Source organism: Nothobranchius furzeri, chromosome 11 (genome assembly GCF_043380555.1).
Source record: "Nothobranchius furzeri strain GRZ-AD chromosome 11, NfurGRZ-RIMD1, whole genome shotgun sequence".
Taxonomy (NCBI): Eukaryota; Metazoa; Chordata; class Actinopteri; order Cyprinodontiformes; family Nothobranchiidae; genus Nothobranchius; species Nothobranchius furzeri.
In genome coordinates this window covers 60,525,412-60,541,997 of record NC_091751.1, presented here as the reverse complement: position 1 = coordinate 60,541,997, position 16,586 = coordinate 60,525,412, and the positions used below count along the sequence as shown (strand labels likewise).

General features: G+C 39.5%; 1 protein-coding gene across 7 annotated transcripts in view; it reads right to left on the bottom strand.

The window, feature by feature from the left end:
• astn1 (astrotactin 1) overlaps positions 1-16,586 on the bottom strand; it is a 556,409-nt gene that overhangs the window by 176,450 nt on the left and 363,373 nt on the right. The gene's annotated exons all lie outside the window — the stretch shown is intronic.

Sequence of the window (16,586 nt, the reverse complement as noted above, 5' to 3'; positions counted from 1 at the left end):
TGTAAATCATGATTTAAATCTCTGACTGAAATCAGAGGTAGATTTGTGGCTATATACTATTAAAGACTGCTTTACCAGAAGCAGAAGAAGGTTTCACTGCTTAAATAACCACTAAAACGAAGGCATACTCCAAATGAATCTTATATAGTATATTGGTAGTAAAATGAGTTGTTCAGCTGGATACTTACCGTATTTTCCGGACTATAAGTCACACTTTTTTTCATAGTCTGGCTGGTCCTGCGACTTATATACGAAAGTGACTTATATACCAAATTATGTATACTGTGCTGCTGCGTGCCGGCTCCCGACCAGGAATAAGCTCCTCTGCTCCGCCATCACCTGCTAGAGCCTGTGGCGAGCTGCTGCGGGCTGTGCGGCTCCAACCAAGGAATGAGCTCCCCTGTCCCGCTGGGAGGGTTTCAAACACCACCATCACCTGCTGCAGCTTGTGGCGGGATGCTGCGGACCGACTCCGGCCCAGGAATAAGCTCTCCCCGCCCGCTGGGAGGGTTTGAAACACCGCCATCCTCTGCTGGAGACCATGGCACGCTGCTGCACCCTGGTTGTTTATTCTGTTATTGTTAACGGTACTTGTCTTGCAATGTGAAATGCTTGGTCTCATATTTTGTAAGAAAAATAATAAAATTTCCCCTCAAAATTCGACTTATAGTCCAGTGCGACTTATATATGTTTTTTTCTTCTTCATTATACATTTCATGGCTGGTGCGACTTATACCCCGGAGCGACTTATACGCCGGAAAATACGGTAAGTCTAAAAGCCTAGAACGCATTTCACAGATTTCCATTTACGTTAGCATTTGGCGCTCGCTGATGATAACGTTACGATGAGTAACGTTACTAATTATATTTAAACGTATATGTTTATAAACACTTACAGACACCAAAATTACACAGTGATTGATGACAGACTGACTTGGGGTGGGAATTCATACGTTTTTATCAGTAAATGCCATCATCGATTCTGTCCATCAATCTAATTTCTTATTGATTCCCAAATAATTCAAAAGGTGGCAAAACATGTATTGCACATTCCTTCATTATAACTGTCAGTTTATTTATGATAAGCAATCCATTGTACCTGGTATCGTTTCCAAATGTTCTCTTTTATGCGCCTTATGAAGGCAGAGTCATCTTCTTGTTTGGTGTAGTGTTGCTGTAGCTTTTGTAAAATGAGCAAAAGCTCCACACAGGTTGGACTTTAGTCACTAGAGTCTGCTAGTGTGTACGTATGGTAAATGATGCTAACATGATAGGCAGCGTTAGTCGATTAGTTACCTGCAGTATTAACAGGAGTCTGAAGCGGGTCAAAACCCCGACATTCACTTTAAGTTATTGCATAATTTTTGCACTAATTCTTTTGCATATTTGTAGCATTTCCTCCCTTTGACGAAAAATCTGCTTTGCAAATATTGCAAGTTGCCCTGGTGTCGCCCTTTCTCGTCAAGTATAACCAAACTTTTGAGCGTTTGTGCCGCTTAGGTGCCATGTTTTTTTTTTTTGCTGAGTAAATGCATAAGCTATGCAACGTGCATGGAGAGGTGTTTGGCGCCGACTGGAAATGTTAAGGGAATCGTTTGCAAAAACGGCAAACGATTCCTAGGAATTGAAACACTGGGGACCGATTCTAAACAAGAACGGGTTTTTGATTCCCACCGCAGCCAAGTAGCTGTCAGAATGACTGCACTTCAGCAAAAATGGTTCACTTGTAACTGCTTAACAGACTTCCTCTTACAATATATGTTTTGCTGTAAGACGGTGCCTTAGAACTATTTTCCAAACATGCGTTTCCTACATCACATTTATTATTATATGAATACACTCATGTTTAATGTCTTTTTAGAGGTTTTACAGAACAGGACTCAATACAAATCAAATACTTTTGGCAAACAGAATGCAACAGACACACTACTGAGTTATATGAAAGATATTAAGGAGTGGACCAAATACAAATTAACTGGTCTTTAAAAATGTCAAATTATCCATAAGTTCAGTAAATAAATGTAAACAGTAAACAATAATTATCTGTAAATAGGAGACTAAGTAAAACAGGAGATTATCTTATGTCTTCATGAAACCACATCTCTGGTATTTCAGCTAATCCACTGCTTTAAAATGACTATAATAAACATTTTTTTCTGCAATGTAAACTTTTTAGTGAGCTCTAAGGCTGACGGTGGTAGTTTGTTTCCTTTTTCATGTTGTTTTGCTTAGTTCTTCTTCAGCAACTCTTTACATCCTCATTTCTAATCACCAGCACGTCCAAGTTTTGATTTATTCACTAAAAAAGCGGAACTCTTTTCCAGGTTATCATCAAAAATTTGTTTTAAGGTTCAATTAAATGCTATTATTACCAATGGAAATGAAGAGCACTCAACACTTTTAAAAGGTTTAAGGCTTAACTCAGTAAATAGTAAAACTAAGCAAAAACACTTTAATTCATCACTCAGATGGAAGCCGGCAGCAGCCTTATCATCAGTGACTCAAAGAAACTAAACAAGCTGATAAAAAGTCTGATTTCATGCTAAGAATGACTGGTGGGCTGATTGTGGAAGAAGGAATGCTGTTTATATCAGACAACAGGACACACACTCTGCACAACACACTGATAAAATCACAGTGTTTTAATTCAAAGGGTCCTCCAGCTCCACAGCAATAAAGACCAAATCTGGACCAAATGGGCCAATAAACAAGCTCCGAGTCGCAGTTCCACAGCAGCATATCAATGAAGACCTTTACTGTGTAGACACACTGCTGCTTTAAATGGTGTCAAAATCATGTCACTGATCAGATTCTGGCTTTTCAAGTGTGTCCCGGAAATCTTCCTGCTTAACATTCACAAAACTCACCTCACTTCATTTCATCCCTAAAAGTTTGTGGAATTTGATTCAAAACTTTTAAATGCGTAAATTGGTCCTGGATTGTCACGTAATCCTGTTGCGTGACAGCTCACACACTCTTGGCGCCATCTCTTTCTGATTAGGCTGGATGTCTGTGATTGCGCTGACAAGGCTCAAAATGAAGCAGCCGGACAATCTGTTTCCCATCTTCAAGTTCCGCTGCTGGTGCGGTTCCCCTTCATTACACCTGATGAGTTGGACAAGATCCTTTCTCTATTTTTCTAATCAGAATGAGTCTTTCATGCAGACACATTTAAAAGTGGACACACACTTGTGGACTCAAATACAAACACACACAAAAGGGGTTTGATGCTAGCGGAAGTAGGTAAGTTTCAGCATGCACACACGCTAGCTGAGCAGACTTTTCTGAGTTAGCAGACACCTGCTACACACCTGTCTGTAATTGTCTAGTGACTGAACAAGCAGCGGACATTTATCACCCTGTCTCCTCCTCAGGGAGACAGATATCTCCTCCAACACCTCCACCCACACCTCCTCCGATCTTCTCTGCTTCCTCCCTGTAATAGCTTCTCTGGTGTTCACCTCCTCTCCATGGCACCTTTGCTGTTTGTTCTCCTCGTCACACCCCTCCTGGGCTATTTATAAACTCCTTCTCTCAGCTCTTTCTGCAAGTTTATCCAGTCATTTATTACTCCTGTTTTGGAAGCCTGCTCCTCGTCATCCACCTCCTTCGTTCATCAAATTTTTTTCCTCAGCTAATGAGTCCAACCTACATCTCCTGTAACTGCTTTCCCCTCCTAGTATGATGCCCCTACTCACCCCTCTAGCCATTTTTAAATCAAAGAAGCTGTTTGTTAAAGTTTTTCCCATGTTTTTTTTTTCAAAAGTCATTATAAAATAATTTTTTACCTGAAATGCACTTATCAAATATGACATTTGTATTACTTATGCTGTCATTTACAGATAGTTTGATGAAATGGTATTTTGAGTTTGATGGACACAGCAAGATTTAAAAAAAATTACAAAGCGGGAAATTTGTTCTGGTATTTTTTGTCCAATCAAAAGAACAGATAACTGCAATGTAAATATTTGAATCATTTGTTAAATTTAGTACCTTAGCTACAGGCAGTTGTAAAAAATGTTTTTTTTTTCTCCACTACTAATAAATGAAAAATAAATTAACGACAACTTGAAAGGCTTTCCTCTACCGTAATACCTAATAAAATATTCAAGCACTGTGGGTTTGGCAGAAAAGTGCAAGGCTCCAGCCAGGTTTGGACCTGGACTTGAATACGTAGAATATTTATAGCATTGATAGCCTGAGGCTAACGGCTTGCTGGATGATATTTCACCAGAGCCCATTTTTCCGATTGTTGGTTCGGGTTTAGGTTGGGAAGAGTGGGAGCTCCTAAAGAACAGCCAGTAACTAAAAAAAAATAAAAAGGAAGAAAAAATAACTTTTAAAGCCTAATCATGAATTTCCCTGCACTACAACAAATAAAGAAGAAGAAGAAAATATCATTTCTATAGCGCCTCTCAAGATAAAGATCACAAGGTGCTTCACAAAAACAAAAACTGTAAAAATATAAAAAATAATTTAGAAAATGGTTAAAATATATTTAAAATTTGCAAAAAATAGACAATTGTGATCAAAAAATGTTAAGAAAGAGAGAGAGTGAATAGGAAAGAGGGAAATCAGTGGATCCTGAGGAAGGTGGAATAGGTGGGGAGAGCAGAATAAAGAAAGAGTGGTGAAGAAGGTCATACAAAAGCCAGCTTGAACAAGTGAGTCTTCAGCTGCTTTTTAAAGGAGACCACTGAGTCCACTGATCTCAGGCTCAGGGGAGAGAGTTCCAGAGTCTGGGGGCCACAACAGCAAATGATCTGTCACCTTTGCTCTTTAGCCTGGTGCTGCACAACCAGTAGGCTTTGATCACTGGACCTCAGGGACCTGCTGGGGGTGTAGAGACTAAGAAGATCACCAATGTAAGATAAGGATTTCTTCCTCATGGAGAACATGTTCCCTCCAGTGTGCACACTCTGTAAAAATCCTCAAATAACACAGATTAGTCATGATAAAATGTCAGATTCCTGTCGGTCACGTGTGTCTTTTATTGGTTTTAGCACCAACTATGTGTCAAAGTTGCTTTTTCACCGACATAACTACATACTGGGTAAATATAGTTTGTGGATGAGTAACACGTCTGGATGACTGAGACATTTAGTACTGCTGTTCTTCTGTTCTACCACTAGAGGCTGTTCCTATGCATGGTGAGAGCTGTCCGTATAATTAGGAACATGTTCACGCACAAGTACAAATTGGTAAATACCACACAATGTGTAATTTCGTTCCCACGCTCGAAATATGCACAGATCTGTGCGTAAGTACGGTTGATAAATGAGGTCCATGGCCTTTGTATTAGAATCTCCATTGTTTCTTAATACCGAAAACACAAAGAATGAAGCACACACACACACAGACACACACACACACACACACACACACACACACACACACACACACACACACACACACACACACACAGAGGCGTGTTGTCAGAAATCAGCAGTGCTATTCTCAGTTGGTAGCTTGGCAGGGCAGGTGGTGTTAATCTCAGGTGTTTGTGTTGCGTGTGGGTGTAGAGAGGTCACATGAGTCAGGCTCAGTTCTGAATAATTTCTCACGTGTCTTTCCTGCTATTCTTCACCCCCCCACCCCACCCCCACTGTCCTCTCCTATTTTCCCGAAGCGAGGCTTTACCGACTGCATCTTTGTAAAAATGACAGGCTCTAATAGAATAAATAAGGCACCTTTTTAACCTGGCTTCAGGCAGGTGGATCACACAGCACACACAAACATGCAACACTACATGGGGAGGCTGGTAAACATTTGACTCAGTAGGGGAGGTCATGGTGATTTCACTGAGAAAGAAGGTTAGGAGGAGTATTACTAAACAATATGTAGGGCTATAATTCTGCAAGGCTCTGCTAACTGCACACAAATGGTTCCTTGTTTTTAAAAATTTGCATCAGACATCAGTAATTTGAATATCATGTGACATTTAGCAATTAGGCAAGCTCTAAATTGTCACCTTCTGCTAATAAAGCATGTTCTACTTTGGGTTTTTGCCGGAGTGCTCTGATAGATCTCCAAAGTATCTTTTTGAAGCTTTTTCTACGTAAACTTCGTCCCTGCAAATGTGCTGTGACAGGCCACTCTGCAAACAAGAGATGAGGCAAAGTAAATTAGGCTAATCATATTCACATCCATGTTTTCAGATAGTAGTGGCACTCTTATGAAGAACTTTCCTAAAAGTTTGCTGGCTCTTTTTGATATATTTCGGCACAGCCCACACAATGTTTGATGACAGAAATTTTGTTTTTTCACAAGTTCTGAGCTGAACAACTCAATGTTTTTTCATGAGTTTAATAAGTTTCACCTTAAAAAAAAGCATCATTAATAACACCCAAGGTAAATATTCACATATGTATTAATATTAACATCAGTGCAACATGTCCAAACTGTTTTAAGAGACAGTAAGCATACATTTAGCTGTTGTTGTAAATTGTTTTTTAAGCAAAAAGACTAGTAGAAAGTTTGCTCTGGAGCCCAACGCCTTGTTAGAAAGATTTGTAACCATGTCAGACACGTTGTATTGAGATGCTTGATGGTCATATGATCACATAGACTCTAGTTTGATCTGGTCATTAGTAAATTAAACCAGAAATGATAAAAAATGCATTATGCTGTCTATGCTACAACAAATCATAATATTAGTGTTGTACTAGCTTGATGCAGCAACCTAGCCCATAAGTGCATTCTGACACGGTCTAAGAAAGTTGTGGGCTGCATGATATTTGACAAACCTCTAATAAATTGCAACCAAGTGTCTCCGCATTGTTTGTTTTGCTGACCAAGTCTACCAGTCTAAGTGTTTCTCACAGGTGTGTGCGTGTTTGCAAAACAAAAATTAAACTGCAGGCGAGATTCTATAAACCTCAACAAAAAAATCCTCCTTTGATTGTTGCAATGGTTCATGAGCTGCTTTGCTGCAGACATAAAGATGGATTAAGGTGAAGAACGTCACTGGTTGTCTCATACCCTCTTTGGAGGCTTTGGCCACCTCATGCGACATCTCCAGAGCAGGAACCATCATTAAAGATCTCTCCTACCTTATCCATCGTCTCCTTTACACAAACAGCTTACCATCTGGCAGACGCTACATGTTTATTAAAACATGGACCAGCAGATTCAGAATCTTACAGATCACTAAACGATCTCAGAACCGGCAGGGTTCGTTCCCACAATGTTTTTAATGCTGTTTTTCTAGTTGAATGCATCTATTATTAATATCTAGTTGCATTTTAACATCTGAAAACTGCTCATGTAAGAAAACATCCAACATTTGTAAACTATTGTCTCATTCATTACAGTTTCACACAAAACATCTGGGCTGGTGATGCTCAATTTCAGTGCGGCTTTTGATACTGGGGTTCACAACATCCTTCTTGATAGACTCATAAAATGGGTGGGGCTATCAGGCACAGCCTATAGTTGATTCCGATTGTATCTGAAAGACATTTAATGTTGTCTCTATTGGTGATCACAAATCAAAGCAAATGTGGTATCCCCCAAGGCTCAATTCTTGGACCACTGCTCTTCGGTCTCTACATGCTCCCCCTGGGTCAGGTCATATACAATAGCAACGTTGTCCATCATTGTTATGCGGATAACACCCAGACCTGCTTAGCACTAGTGACTGTGGTTCCCTAGACTCACTCTGTCAGTGTTTGGAGCAAGTCAATGACTGGATGCAGTCAAACGTCCTCAAAGACAAGACTGAAGTTATTGTCTTTGGAAATAAAAAGGATAGGATAGAGTTTATTGCACAACTTAGTTCCAGAGGAATAAGGACAAAGTCTGCCATTTTCTGTCTGCCATCACAATTGCACATTGTGGGTGTTTCTCAATGTCAAGGAACCTCACCTTAATGTCTTGGTCCCGCCCCAGTTGACTAGGAGATGCATCACCGGGAACAGCCAAGGCGTGTTCCAATGTTCATATTCTACCGAGGAGTCTAATCTCTGTTTGTTAGCTGTTTAGCTAGCTGAGCAAGGATACATGTGAGGTGTCTTGTAGACTAGCCTTGGTAAAAAAAAATGTCCAGAATGCACAGCAGTATTTTCAAAAAGATGGCAGATCAGAATACAGCAGCTACTTCAAGGACAAATTTCAAGTTTAAATGTAAGTCAGCTAATTGTAGCTATCGAGCTGATATCTGAAATGTGTTATTGTTTTTTTTTTTTTAGATGCAAAGAATTTTTCTATGGTTGGTTAATTGCTTAGTGGTTGCAGCTTCGGTGGCTAGCAGGTAGTAACTCGCGTACATATTTAATTTAACAAATATATACACACTTTATAAAGTAAAAGTCTTGTTATATATTTATATTGAAACTTATACGTATAAAATATAACGTTATCTCCCGTGTCACATGATGTTAAATGACTGCAACAGATGCCACGATCACGTGATGCAAGTCTGTTCCATTTACCCGTTTTCATTGAACAAGGAAGGACAGTTCCTCGTAAGCAAGGCGCCTTGCTAGGCCAGGCGCCTTGACATTGAGAAACACCAAGTGTCTTATCTTGTATTTTTCTTTTTTTCAGTGGCCTATTGGTATGAGTGTCCACTCTGGGACTGGGAGATTGAGGTACAATCCTGGATGGGTCATAACAAAGACTTTAAAAATGGGACCCAATGCCTCCTTGATTGACACTCAGCTTTAAGGGGTAAAACTATAAAACAGTTCCCGAGCGCAGCCACTTCATGGCTATCCCAAGGTCCAGATGAAGATTGAAAGGTGACTGAGCCTTCTTAGTTCTGGCCCCGCCTCTGGAACGTGCTTCCTTCTCAGTTTTTAAATCTGTAATAGCAAATCTGCAAAACAAGCTAGCTTTTAAACACAGACACGATCACAGAACTCTCACCCCTCCCGCCTGCTATCATCTCTAGACCACGCCTGCCTGATACTGGAGCCAGCACTGCCAGAAGACACACAAAAAAAAGCTAAATACCAGTCGCCATTTTCTGCGTTCAAATGTCTTTTCTTGTTCGTGACTTCAAATGATACATTTTTTTGAGACTCTGATAGTTTCTCGTGTAGTATGTGGTGGTTCAGTGAGGCAGACTACCAGATGGTCCAATCGTTGGGTTCGAAACAAGCCATGTTATCGGCTGAGGCTTTTAGACAAATGCCAGAGAACTACTTCATTAATTATTTTCGTATATTTTTTTATCTCCACAATATATTTATAGCTATACTATATTAGAATTGCATTATGTTTGTGTGTGTTTTTGTTGCTTTAATTGATTTTGATATGTTGTCTCTTTAGGCCATCTGTAATTGGACCCAATAAAGCACTATAAAAATAAAGATGATGTTGATGATGATAATAATGTTGAAGATGATTATAAGTATGATAATATAATATTATACAATTTAATGCAGTCCAAGAAAATCATTGTTTTAAACAACATTGATACTATACACACTGCTATTGGGATAAAACATTTTGTGAATTTTTGTGAAAACCTAATGACAGAGCTCAGGGTGTGGTGGGGATATGTGTGTGTGTGTGTGTGTGTGTGTGTGTGTGTGTGTGTGTGTGGTGGATCAACATGGAATAGGGATGAGTAACATACACCCTTGGTTTCTAGAATAATGAACCGGTATGTTTTTCTAAAGATTTTCAAAACGATCAGTGGAGCTGTGTGAAACGAGAAAACAGCTGTGATAAGTTTCTATTGGTTTCTAACAGCACTAATGTTCAGTATCTAGTCAAAACAAATTATTTCTGCCTGAAAAGTAAAAAGTTTTTCAGACCACAACAAAGACAAAAATAAGGAGAGTCTGACAACATATTACATTCACTGAACTTCCAAGAAAGACCATCCCGCAGAAATTACCTTTCAGATCAAATACATTTTCCAAATATGATAAATTGTCAAAACATGTACAGAGCAGCAGCGGCTTTCATGCTATTCTTGTCTGATCTCCGACGTGGTAATTGAGGTCATGTCTGACAATAGGAAACTCACATCAAAACCTTGTGCGGGGTGGAAAGTGCTATTAATCACCCAGACAAGGCGCATGGCTAACACACACACACACACACACACACACACACACACACACACACACACACACACACACACACACACACACACACACACACACACACACACACACACACACACACACACACACACACACACACAGGCCATAGTTAATGAGCTATGGCGAAATCTACACAAACATGACTGATAGAGCAGTCGGTGTCCCACAATGTGTATTTCTTGTGTCTGATTTCAGGTCTGTGGGTCATTAGGAATCCACTGATGTATGACTACAATTAACTTTACAGACTGTGGAGCTCGTTTCAGTCACCAACTGAGGTCTTGTAGGTCTGTTGAGTTGTAATTCACAGCTGGTGCACAAATGCAAAACAAATATTTAAGATCTAAAGAACCAAACTTCCAAGAAAGACCAGCATCCAAATGATGTACAACCAAATAATGGATTTGGTAGTCCAAAAGTGTCCTGAAGGAAATTCTTTTTGAGTCTTTTCTAAAACCATTTTATCATTTGATAAAATTCTGATCATGTCCATTAAATGTTAAGATTTATAGCAATTACTTTTAAGAAATTGTCTATAGAATCTAAAATGTGTGCAAAATAAATTGGAATGATTTACAAGAAGAATATATTTAGATGTTTTAAGATTGTTAGTTGAAAAGAAACCAACTCAACATACTTTAAAGTTTTGCAATATGTAAGAATGACATTCTGTGGTCAAATTTAGTTACTGTGTTCACACTCTGGTTCTGTGAGTTTCATGGCTGTTTGCCAGGTATGGATCAGCACCAGAAGATTCTAGACCAGTGGTTCCCAAACTTATTTAGCCGCACACCCCCTTCTATGTCCCGACCATGTCGACGCACCCCCCAGCCCCACATCAGGGCATGGCTATGTATATATATATATATATATATATATATATATATATATATATATATATATATATATATATATATCAGACGTCACGCTAAACAGTCACTCGACAGACAGGGTTAAAAAATATGATCGACCTTTTTCCCCATCACTTTCATTTTTATGTTTATGTATTATGTATTTTTGAAATAGTAATTAATAAACATTCAATACCATTACAGTTTCCTTTGATTTAATTTTAAATCAATATTTAGAGTGCCCAGGTTGCACATAAACAATGCAATTTAACGGTTTTCTTGAAGCAGGAACGTTTAACCAGAGCTCTCTCCTTCCTTCTGCTTTGCGTAAACCTGAACTGATCACCTACTTGTGCGTAATCAAATGTCTATAGGGGAAAAGATGGAAAAGCTATAGCCATGAGGTTCACTTTTGCCTCAGACTGACTTATCGCTGTTTCATGGTGTGGCTGAATCTGGGAACCGCTGCCACGCGGACTGGAATAACAAATGCTGCAGTAACAGGAGTTGTGGTCAGGTTCACGAGGAGTCACTGGCTGGAGCGGACTCGATTTTAATACGTCATCCCAAAGTGAAAGCTAATATCTTAATATGACCTTGAATGAAAAATGTTATAAAACCTATTAAAAGTTTTTTATCACGGAAGCGGCAGCGCTCATTTCTGCCTCCAGTCTGACGGCACAGCGCAGCGTGCGCTTGTAGAATCAGTGTGTGTGTGTGTGTGTGTGTGTGTCTGTGTGTGTGCAGCACAGCTCCATGAGCCGCTCCAGTCACTGTGTCTCGTTATTGGCGCTATTTAAACCAATGTTGTAAAATTACTTCTGCCCAGCCCAGATGTGCTCACATGTGCACCCGTGAGCCGTGGTTCTGCTGGAACGCGTCTGACCTCTGACAGAAGCACTCTGAACTTCAGATCTGCAGCACGCTGTTAATAGCTTGACATGTTTAGAATGCTGTCCCACAGTCAGTGTGCTGATATAATAATATAATAATGCTAAAATGCTCAGATGGGAATCTTTTCTTGATTTATTTAGTTACATCCACAATGTTCTGTGTGTGAGGTTTAAAACGTCAGAACACCTGCATGAGACAGGGTGTTAATTACAATCTGCCAGAATGACTCACCACCTTCAGATTTCTCCAACATCGTTAAAAATAATCAAATACGGAGCATATCTTGCTGTTGACAGCATGCGCAGGTCAGTGCGCTGAAGCTCGGCGCATTATTATGAAGCTAGGGCACATGCGGAGGACACACACACACACACACACACACACACACACACACACACACACACACACACACGCAAGCAAAATATACTTGTTTTCAATTACATTTATTGGGCCCACTTACTTTTTCTTAGGCTCACCCACAAATGAGTTTCTGGCTACGCTAATGGTGACATATGACAGACTTCTCTAATTTCCGCAGCCATTCCACTTTTCACCTCGCACACCCCCTAGAGGCAGCTCGCGCACCCCCAGGAGTGCGTGCACCACACTTAGGGAATCCCTGTTCTAGACGATAAGCAAATACATACACAGTAAGTTAAGATTAGCCCTCTTGGGTGTTTTAAGATAGGGAACACTTACTACACTTATTACAGTAATATATCTCCAGCATTAGAGGAAGCGTAGTTGTTTGCCGTCTTATAGGGAGCCTAAGTCACGCCCATCTATTTCCGGACCATAGGTCCCTGGAAATAAAAAATGAATGCAAGTCAATGGGGGCTATAAAAGCAATTTTTGGATCCCATTTGAAATGTGCCATGGACTTCACATATGATATCAGACACATTTTGATGGCAAGAAAGTACCTATTTTCAAACAATGTCAAAAGTTATTTTAGGTTTGTGTGAAAAGAACTACAAATGCAGGTCACCATATTGATGCCATTGAACCGGACAAGGAGAAGAAAATGGCTGAGTTTATCAGCTTCAAAATTTTCCAGGATGATCGAAGGGGCATTAAACGTGGAGAAAACCACTATAAATCTGGCCATGTGGTAAGTAGCACGCTGCGCTGGGGAGAGGAGATTCTGTGGTTACGTCACATACGCAACGCCTGATGTGTGGTCATTTTATTTAAAACATTTTACAAGCTAATAATTATCAAATTATGTGATGGATACAGTTGTAACACACATTGTTAATTTGGATTGAAGTATGAAAGTAGCTCTTTTAGCCCCATTGACTTGAATTCATTTTTTCTTTGTTTCGAGGACCCATGAGCCAACTGGTAGGGGAGGAATTTTAGGCTCTTGTTATTGTTACCTAGCTGTTATAGTTCTGAACGACTCAGAAAGTAAATGTTACGGCCGCAGCCGTTTTGAAGCCCAGTGGTGTGCTCCGCGCCGTTCCCTGTGCAGCAGCGCAGCACCACGGACAGCTACGCCTTGGGAACGCTGTCCTTCATTCAGGACCATGGACAGTGCCGGAGCGGCAGTCGGCCAGCCGGGGCTTCTCATCTCATCAGCCGGCCCTTTAAAAGCGGCCAGCTGTAGCTCATCAGGGGAGAGAAATGTTTGGAGTTGCAGAGGCAACGTGTGTCTCCCCGTTGGCGGTTACCAGAGATATTGTGGTTAATACCAGGTTGTGGTTTGCTTCTTGTGAAGAAGCAGCTTTAGAACCTTTTGTTGTTTGGGATATTCGCAGTTAAGCGGTAGTTCTTGGTTTTGGTGTGTCTGCTAGACCACCTTGTGGTAAATTACCAGGTGGGGATTCTTCCCCTTTTGAAGTCTCAGTTTCCTGAGCTATTTTTGTTGTTTGAGTAACTTCAGTTAATTCAGTATTTGTTTGTCTTTTAGACAAACCTTATTTAATTTAAGGGTGAGATTTTTCCCCTTTTGAGTTTCATCCCCTTTTTTTTAACTAAAGGAAATTTATTTAGGATTTAGGATTTAGAGTGGTTGGTCCTCTGGACATTTTCAGTTAATTAAAGATAACTTAGTTAAGTCCTAGGTAAGGGTTTTTTGGCCCTTCTTTTGGTTCTTTCATTTTTGTAATAAAACCTTGGAAATTACAAGGACACTTTGAGTTTGGTTTTGCTTGGTCAAGCCTTTTCCTCCCCAACGAGGGTCACTTTTTGTTAGACTGGTCCATCTTATGTTTATTCCCCTCACCTTCCTAGCTGAGCCCATAGAGGGGTGTAACATAAAACATTCATTATTGACTCATTATTCATGTCACACATTCATTTTACTGTAATATTGAGTTGTTGGTAACTTAAAAGGTAGCTTGAGAATATTTTTGGAGTTTCTAATTCACCATTAGCATTGTTAGCTCAACGTTAGCCTCTAGCCTTCTACACCCAATATTTGAGTGAAACAAAAAGATGCCGTGGCTTCTTAGGGGTACAATAAATAACTTTTGGGTTTCTCCTGTTTGCTGGCTTTGATTCGTTAAACAACTCTGGAGTTTTTGCTGGCCAGTGTCAAATTACAAATGCTCGAGCAGCAGCGTTAGCTTGCCAGGGACACGGCAACCTCACAAACTTACTGATTGAACATATTAATTACTTCCCTCTTCTGTTTTTTAAAGGATAAATAAATTAAATCCATAATTATTATTATAATTGAGACATTAGACTGTTTTGTGACCATTTCACTGTAGAATGCTTACATATTGCTCCTATAAAACCCACTAGCAGCAGCAGCTGTGACCAAATCAGCAGACAAGTGGAGTGCAGTCAGGCCAGACCTCGCCCTGAATATGGAGGAAGGTAGCACTCATCTCGTATTTGGAGCAAAGGGTGAAGACATGGATCATCAAACTCTCCTGTGAGCTCATTACTATCAGCAAAAGGGCAGAATGTTTCCAAGATGCCAGGAAGAGATTAAGAAAGATGACTCTGATTTCAGGTTTTTGCCAATGGAATCAATTTATTTTCCTAGAAACGGATAGTCCCGGGCCAAGCTGAAACAGTTACCCACTTCAACGGAATCATTTCAGATCCTCAGAGCCAGGCGTAAACACTTTATTTCAGTTTGACAGACTCATAAAAAAGAATTCTGACTGAATTTAGCACCTGTTCAGAAAAACAGTTGTACATGACCTAAATCTGAAGCTATTGTGTTTTTGTCCAACTATTTAGTTGCATTTCAATATTTAACAGTCACTGCAGCTTATCATTTAATAAAATTCAAAATTATGTATAATATTTGCCTGATTATATTTCTTCTTGTTAGGTTTTCCTTGTCTGAGAACAAAAATTTCTTTTAACTCCCAATTATTGTCACCGAGAGCAAATGCACCAGCCCTCATTTAATGTCCATATAATCTGCATGACGGAATGCAAATATTCAGGTATTTTTTTAACAATTAAAAAAAAATTGGATATCATGCACTCCTGGGATTATAATATTAGACAAGCTTTAATTTGTTCTATTTAGTTTGATTAACAGTCAAAAAAAGTCTTTGTCTCAATAAATGTGTTCGTTTAACAAAGCAAACTGTTAAAATGCTGCTTTGGACTGAACCACCCAAAACATGGGACCATCACCTCTTATTTTTCTGAAGTTCTTTATCAATTACATTTTAGTTCCATAAAATTATTCTGTATGTATTTCAAAGTAAAGCAGACATGTTAAAAAATGCATGCTTTAAAAATTTGTGTTTTGTCAGTATCTGTGCTTTGCAACATTTCTATAAAATATAAGCTTAATTTAAATGCATTCGTTTTGCACACATATTTAACCAAAGGGATTTACGGTATTAACCATATATGCATTGGCATGTCTGAACATGCCAAATCTGCACAGAAAGGACACAGCCGAGATATGATCCTGCAACCTTTTCTGCAGCAAGACAACAGTGCTCCCAACTGCACCAGCAGTAAATGCATAAGTATGATAAAAACACACAAAATCAAGTAATCATTCATCTACTTTACAAATTCTGTGATGTTCTTGAGAATTACAAAAAGGATTATGACATTTCATTCATCTAGAAATATTGTATTGCTTTCATTTTAAACTCCCGTGTTAAGTGATTTTGGATCATTTCTATCAGATGTGTGAAAGGGAGGCCAAAAGGAAAGATGAATGAGTTTGTGTGAGTATGCTTGTAAAAAACAAGTCATCAGTCATCACAGAGGTAACTCAGAGCCAGCAGATCAACACGGAGCAGGTCGCCTTTAGACAAAGAAAAGCAAACGGAGCAAAAGTGGCCGGGATGAAAACAGCAAACGGACAGAGAACATTTTGGAGGCACTGAGGTGAAGCGGCCAGGAGAGATGAGTTATTTATTACCCATCACAGATGTGAGTTACCAAAAAACAAGTTGAGAAACGAAGTATGACTGCTCAAAAAGCTGAGACAAGGCTTGTTTGACTGGTGGAAAACATCTAGCACTGTTCAGTTTAGTGTGGCTGATTCAGGCTCGATGATGGTTGATCACAAAGCACACAGTGACAATTAGGGATGGGCAATATATTGGCATCAATATCGGTACCGGCCGATGTTAGTCATTTTTTAACATATCGTATCGGTTTGATAAATAAAACTGGGCCGATTTTAACAACCAATATTTTTTCCATGTTGTCTCCATTTGTTTGCCTGTTTCAGAGGGTGAGGGGAGTGATGTGTATTTGTTTTGTCATGTGAACAGTGAATGAAATCATCTCAGAAGCGTAAATGTGTGTGTTGTGTGTACATAATAACGTAAATTCAGCTTCAATA